Source organism: Phalaenopsis equestris, unplaced genomic scaffold (assembly GCF_001263595.1).
Source record: "Phalaenopsis equestris unplaced genomic scaffold, ASM126359v1 Scaffold232864, whole genome shotgun sequence".
Lineage (NCBI taxonomy): Eukaryota > Viridiplantae > Streptophyta > Magnoliopsida > Asparagales > Orchidaceae > Phalaenopsis > Phalaenopsis equestris.
In genome coordinates, this window is record NW_018250824.1 from 105,847 (window position 1) to 114,169 (window position 8,323).

An 8,323-nucleotide genomic window follows, 5' to 3' on the forward strand; every position below is an offset into this window, starting at 1 on the left:
TGTTAAACAACGATGTCACCCTGTATGTCAAAATTAAAACTTTTAGGATAGCCACAGAACTGAAACTAAAAAAAAATTTAAAAATTAAACAAGATAAAATTTACTGCCACAACATTCAAAATATAAGACAACTTAAAATTTAATCACAAATATTACAAAACTACAATTGCAACCAAATTAAAACTTCACTATCGGATGATTGGGAATCCCTCGGAGAATGTAACTTACAGTTGCTAACGAGATTTCCCACAGTCTAAATGAAAGTGTGAAATTCATTAAGTTGAGTTTAGTAAATTTATTTAAACTAAGTTAATCGAAAAAAAAATACTGGTGCTGGAATAAGGAAACCGTAGGATCCTAACCAATGTCACTCTAATCAACTTTAATATCCCTCATAAAATTTAAATAACCATAACCATAGGAGATACTTGATTTGACATAATAAATTGAGACATTAGAAAACTTAAATTTGCTACGACGAGGAGCTTGTAATCGAAAAAAAAATACTGGTGCTGGAATAAGGAAACCGTAGGATCCTAACCAATGTCACTCTAATCAACTTTAATATCCCTCATAAAATTTAAATAACTATAACCATAGGAGATACTTGATTATACTTGATTTGACATAATAAATTGAGACATTAGAAAACTTAAATTTGCTACGACGAGGAGCTTGGAGCTAGCATTATGGGCAGAACGACCATCTTCAACGGCAAAACATGTCTACACCGGCTAAACCATTCCTTATTTAGAATTAAACAACCAAGCCATATGACTTCGAGGTTGTCTGGCTAGTGCGACATAAATCCTCAACTCCTCTTTAGGCTTTTTTTTGTATAGTTCTGCTATATAATATATGCCCTAACTCTCCTTAGGATTCTGAGGTTGTCGTTCATCACGTCCTAAATCCTCACATCTTGTAGGCTATTTGTATAATTGTTTTACATGATTGTAAGCCCTAAATAATAAAATTGTCATGATGAAATATTTAAATTTTTCTCCTCTAAATTGAAACCAAATAGTAGGATGGGTTGGGAAGCACCGAGGTTCTCCTCAGGATCTGTGACATTGTTTAGTTCTTCTTCCTTTGGATTCCAAAAATAAATGTTCCAAATTTGAGTCATTCTCATTTCACACATCTTTGTCCGATCCCATTGAAAAGTCCTATTCTTTTAAACTCCTTGAAGATAATATCTTTGATTGTTATCGAGAGTTTTCTTAGGTGAATTTGGTTATCTAGGATGTAATTAACTATAGGGGCTTGTCCTTATAGGAAGCATTTTCGAACCCAACTTAATATAAACCTTATTTAATCCTTCATATTAAATAGGAGAACTTGTCGGCTTATAATAAAAAATGGTTTCACAGACTTAACGGATGTCATACAATTTTTAGTTTATTTAATCGAGCCTTACCAGCAAGTAGTGTGTTTATCCTTCGGGATGAATACATTATTTGTGGTATTATGCTTGTTTATTTAATTTACTAGGGATATGTGATCGGTCCGGTCTCGTATTTTCAAAAATTTAAAATACAATTTTTTCTAAATTATGTATTAAATTAAATTAAAACGGGTTTTGGGATATCCATCCCGGTAACCAACAACTCCACAACTCTCTAACCCTTTTAGTGCCGACTGGTACAAATGAGTGCATGCAAAGAAGGAAGGATCTCATTGAGCTAAAATGTGGTACAAGGGTTGGTTATTGGAAAATGATTACACAATGAGAAAATTGATTAGCTATGAATATGTGTTCTTTCTAATGGTAAAATATCCCTCAATGTTACAATAGTATAATCTAGTTCTGGAGCTGCTATATATGAAGACTACATTGTTCAATGATGAATTACAAGAGGAGATCTATATGTTACAGTTGTCAAGATATGAAGCATTAAAAGATTTTATTTGCAGATGAAGCAGTCACCACTGTCATGGTATGAAAAGTTTGATCAACTTATGATAAGAAATGAATACCCAAGGAATCAATATGATTATTGTAAATATTTTAAAGAGTTGTTCAATGTATATTCATCTGCATGTTTCTTATATATTGATGATATAGTGGATGCATCTACCTGTCCGACTAAGGATGATAGAATGAGGATGAAACTATCCAGACATTTTAATATTAAGATGTTGAGTAAAGCTCGCATAATTCTTGGCATAAATATTTTAAAGGAAAAGATAGTTGGAAAACTCTGACTTCAATAAGGAGCATATACTCATACAGTGTTGAAATTATTTGTGGTTGATAACTCGAGTAAGGTGATGATTCTACTCATTAAATTTTACTTCTAGTTGAGTTTGGATCAATGTCTTAAAGATGATCAGAAGAGGATAAATATAGAATTGATTCCTTAAGCTTGTGTTGTAGGTAGTTTGATGCACGTAATTGTTTGTATTAAACTAGATATTTCACAAGAAGTTAGTGTTTTAAGAAATTTCATGCATAATTAGAGGAGTCATTGGAAAGTTATTAAGAGTATTATGAGATATTTGAAGGCTACAATTGATGTTGACTAGATATTTGAATGACAGTCATCTATCGTTGATCTATGTGTAGGTTGCGCTAATTGAGGCTATGTAGGTGATATAGATAGGAGAAGATTTACATCTAGCTATTTATTCACATTTGCAGGAAGTCCGTTTAGTTGTAGATCGATTCATCAATCTACTGTTGCTTTGTGTACTACAGAGGCTAAGTACGTGACATTCATGAAGACAATAAAGAATGTGATATATTTACAGGGACTACTACATGACTATAGAGTTGCTCAAGAGTTTTAAATTGTTACGTGATAATCAGAGTGAAATAATCCTGACCATAAGTTAAGCTCTTTATACTTGTACCAAATACATTGATGTGAGGTACCACTCTGTTCAGGACTTAATTAATGACACAATGTTCTATTAAAGAAGATAGATACAAAATAACTTGTGGAAATTCACACAAAGGTGCTATCAGTTTAGAAGTTCACATATTGTAGGATTTTGCTAAAAATCCGAGCTCATGATTGATTGCCCATTCGAACATTTAAAGAACTATGCTAGGTTTTACCCGTTTAAGAGAGTAGACTTTGGAAACTATTTTAGTGCATTCATTTTGCTATTAGAGCTCATTTTTGTCATCTCGTACGTTTCTGGAAGTCAGAGATGAGGTAGAAATTGTTAGGAAAAAGTATTAAATCTAATACTTATATACTATGAAGTGTATATATTAGGAAAATTGATATTGCATAACCTAGTTATAGGATATCTAATTACATGATCTTTTATGTATTAGGAAACTTAATATTAGGTAACCTAATTAGAGGAGATCTAATTGTAGGAACTTTTCTATATTAGAAATATTTCTAATATATTTGTTCTAATCAGCTCTTTATTTACAGAAGATGTTTGATCGATTTTTAATTGTGGAGTTCTACTCATATTTCAGCTGATTTGTTCCTCTTTGTCCACCTGTTGATATTGGAATAACCTCTCCACATGAACGTAGGTGGATTTGTGTGAAGCCGGATTAATTGCACCATGTTCGATTGTTTGCTTGTCATGTGATTTTACTTTCTGCGTTGTTCTGCACAATAAATGAAATGTTTCTTGAGTTCAAATGGCATTGTTCCTTTGGTTCAAATAGAATTTTCTTGTATTTTATTGGAAATATTTCATATACTCAACTCACAAAAGTGTTTTTTCCTTCAAAAAAAGTATGTTAAAAAGTATATTATTTAGAAACTCCAAAATGAGAATTTATAATATTGCCGCGACATTCTTCAAAATGCACGGAATTTCATGTTTTGTGCACGCTACAATCTGTTCAAATTTACCCTAAACTGGTACTCTCACGGTGATGCCTGTCATTTTATTAGTAATTCGAATTGTGATTTAGCAAATAGAAATATTACAGGTCTTGTTTTATAAATCAGAACTTTTGAATGTTTTATGCGGACAATTACTTTCTCTAAAAAGAATTAGATGCCACAATGATCCCCATTCGAAATACATTTAAAGGAAAGCAAATTTAATTATTTGTCAGTGGATTCCATCTGTGAGATTTCTTGTAAAATCAGCTGATGAAAAGATAAAAGCTTGGCTATAAATTTAATGGCAATGGATAACACTCTTTTGCTTAAAATTCCTAACAAACCAAATACAAGAAGGAATCAAAGCTGTATAAACTATTATCGAAAAGGTTTATTATTGAAAATTATTCCGGTAATTATTCCTCGACAATATTAGAGCCATATGACGGTAATATTCTCTCAGCATTCGTTTACTTGGTAATATTCCCTGGGAATTTATTCTGGGATTCAAAACATTTGGATTTTGCAACACAGCGTATCAGTTCCCATATTAATTAGAGAAGAATCAGATTCGAGAACTTAAGAGACTTTAAGAAGACTAAGGCAACCCACTTGCCAACAGAATCAAGCCCTTTATGATAAACAATCACCTAATTGCCTCTGTATCGTATTGCAGTTTTTCCATGCAGTCCAAAGTTGAACAGTAAATACAAGTTTTGGAAGCACTATTTTGGTATAATAAAATCCCCACAAAACCCACTATTTCAATCTTCTGTTTGTCTCAAACATTACTAATTTTCTGTAGGTTTTTTCTTGAATTATTTTTGCTCCCGAATCTCGTCGAAGGTCTTCTAATGTATTTTGTCTCAGATTTTAATGTTAGGGATTTCATCTATTATAGTTATTTTTTAATTATGTTTATGCTTATTTTCTAATAACTTTTATTTGAGGAATTCTACTCTTGTCGAGCCCGAAGCCGCAAGAAAATTACCTATTACATGTGGGCCTAGGAGTACTAGAGGATATGAGATTTCTTGAATTATTCAACATTTGTTTAATGTTTGAGATATGGTCTTTGACTTGGTAGTACTTATTCAAATAAGTCGCTGATTTGGAAACGCAGACCGCGGGGTGTGACCAGCATTCCACGTTTAGTGTAAAAATCAACTGCGTTTTTTGGATAAGCTGCTCAAATGATTCCCCAAACAGAGCCTAAAGGAGTTGTGGGGACAATCCCTGGACAACCGCCCTTCATGCCTTCGGTGCCTGCACTTCTAAGACCATCCGGGATGACAACTCGTGCAGTTCCTAACACGTACTGTGAGGGCTATTTTGGATGCCCTTTGTCATACTCGTGATGAGTGGTATCACTTCAGTCCCAGATGAGCAACAAGCCAACAACACATGTTATATCCTATATAACAATCAGTTGTTGCGGAAGAGAAGCTTATATTTAAGGATTTATCTTGACAACATTATCGACGTTAGGATAAAATTATTGTCATTTTAAGAGCAGCCTTTTGTATATTTTAAATGGTTATCAGAGATGTACTCTACTTTCACTACAATATCAAATTTAGACTAGTTTATATAAAAAAAAATGATTCTCTACATATCTTCAAGTGATTATTTCTTCATAAATCTAGTCAACCTATATACAAACATACATACATACATACATACATACATACATACGTACATACATACATACATATATACATACAGACATATGTATATACATACATACATACATATATATACATACAGACATACGTATATACATACATACATACATACATACATACATATATACATACGTAGATAATAGAGCCAGCCTCAAAAGCAGAACAACATAACCCGCAACAGGTAATAAGAAGTCCCTCAACAGCCGGCATAAGAGCATATCAAACAAATGGCTAAAATCCATTAAACTAAGATGAGCAATTAGTAAATTCCAAAGAGGAAGCAAAAACAAAAATGGAGAACCAATAAAAAGAAGTTCAACTGCGTAGTTAAGGACGAATGAAAGGAACGTTAAGAGTGTCACCAGTGAGCAACTTCTTTAAATGAGGAGGAGGATACATTCCCACAAAAACTTCCTTCAAAGCATGTTTGGCCAACCAATCCGCAGGAAGGTTTCCCTCCCTGTAAATAAAACTAAAATGAACATTAAGGTGATGCACAGTAATGATGTGTCGAAGCCTATTAACAATGCAAACCATGTTCAAAGGTGGGTAAGTATCATTAACAAGAATAACATAAGTGATAATGATTCCATTTCAATAGTAAGCTGTTTGAAACAAAAGATAACAACAAGCTTTAAGGCAAGAAAAACTGCAAGGCCTTCAGCTTTCAAAGGACTATTAGTAGCCATCGGAGACGCAAAGAAATATAATGTATTGCACATATGATCTCTGAAAATCCCACCAGCACCACCAAATAATGCATTTCCGCTGTCATCCACATTGACCTTAACCAATCCAACCATATAGGGTTGTCATCTCAATAATAGAGGCCTCTTAACCTAGTTAAGTTTGGTAGATGGATCAAGTGTAGTAGTTATGTAGGCTTTTGAATAATATGATAGTATATGTGAGAATATAATAAGTGGGGGGCGTGGGTTTGCCTTTATGTTTGCATTGATTCCCGACACACCAAATAAACCAGAGCACAACTAGAGGGAAAGCAACAAAATTCTGAAAACTATTATATTTTTTCCATGTGGACAAAAAATCAGCCATGTTTTGGCCATGAGGCCAAACTAGACAAAAATGTCTCTCGAGCATACCCAAAAGTCCTTGAGAGAAAGGGCATTCAAAGAATAGATGGGTATATGTCTCCATGTGGCGCTTACAAATATAGCAACGAGAAGCAAACTACAGGCCCTTCAATTTTAAAATGTCATCTAGTTGGAGAAAAGAGATAAAAAGTCTCCACAAGAAAAAGGAGATGGAGGGAGAGAGAAGTGCATGGCAGATAACTTTACCCCAGAGTCAATCATTAAATGAATGTAGCCAACTGTATAACATTTTAGATATAGAACCTTTTGGAGTAAATTTCCAAAGAGGAGTATCTCTATCATTCGCATTAATAAGAGTTGTTGCCACTTTCATAGCTCAGTCCCCCAAGAGGGTATTTAATTTGAATATGTCCCAACAACCATGAGAAAAAAGTCTGAGACTAATATCTCATTATCCTCTAGGGTGAGAGGGCCCACAATTGATCTACGAAATCTCCACTGATCATGCCAAAAAGAGACTTCCCCCTCATCTATGTCAAAAAAATGAATTGATTTGCCACCTCTCTAGCCATTAACAAAGATTTCCATGTTTTAGAGTTCCTTACTTTCCAATTAACCACAGAATGATGTTTAAATTTACAATATTTGGATAGCACAAATTGTACCCACAACGAGGTAAAAGCTCTAAATCTAAGCCAGAGTTTACATAAATTAATATCAACAATATGCTATAGGGCATTGAAGCCAAGCCTACCAAAATGAATTGGCAAACAAAATTTTTGCCAAGTCACCCAAGTTTTACTATGATCCCAACCACACCAAAGGAATTTATTGAAGATATGCTCTAAAGATTTTTTGGTTCTTTTCTTAATTTTGAGAACCTGCATTACATATGCAAGGATGTTAAGGAGAACACTTTTAAGTAAGGTTAATCTACCACCATAGAAAAGAAAAGAGTTTCTCCAATCAGCAATTCTTAATTTAATTTTGTTGACCACTTCATCTAATTGAATTTGTTTGCACCTATCTCTGAGATGATTAACTTTGAGGTAGTTAAGATGTAAAGAGGTAGAATGATAACATGTATAGGAGAGAGCCCAAGTGACTAAGGATGTAGGCACTGCTTTCCCAAAATAGAAAAGGCATTTAGATTTATTAAAAGAGAGACCAGAAATACCTTGAAGTATAGAGAGGGTGTGCATAGGAGCTTTAATCAAGAATTTACTAGCATCAGAAAAAAAGATAGCATCGTCAGCATAGGCCAAGTGGTTGACCACAATTTTTTATTTATGCTTGAACTGAAGGTAAGGATGATACTCTTGCATCTGGTTAATTAGCTGAGAAAAATAATCAAAGGAGAGTATGAAAATAGTAGGGGAGAGAGGATCACCTTGTTTAATACTACCTTGGGCAAAAAAAGAAGCCATATGATTTGCCATTCACAATGACACTATAATAATTTTTGACCAACCATCTAAAAATTAAATTATAGAATGGAACTTTAAAACCTCTACCTCTCAACATATTAAGAATGAAATCCCAGTTGAGCGTGTAAAAAGCCTTTTTAATGTCCACTTTAAGAATCATGTTTCCACCCCTACATTTTTTATCCAGATCCATCACTAATTCCTGGGCCATTAAAATATTATCAGAAATTTCCCTTCATTTTAATAAAAGTTGATTGTCGTGGAGATATAAGAGTAGAAAGATGTGGTTGAAGCCGAGAGACAAGCAGTTTGGTTATAACTTTAGATATAACTGATGTGAGTGAAATAGGCCA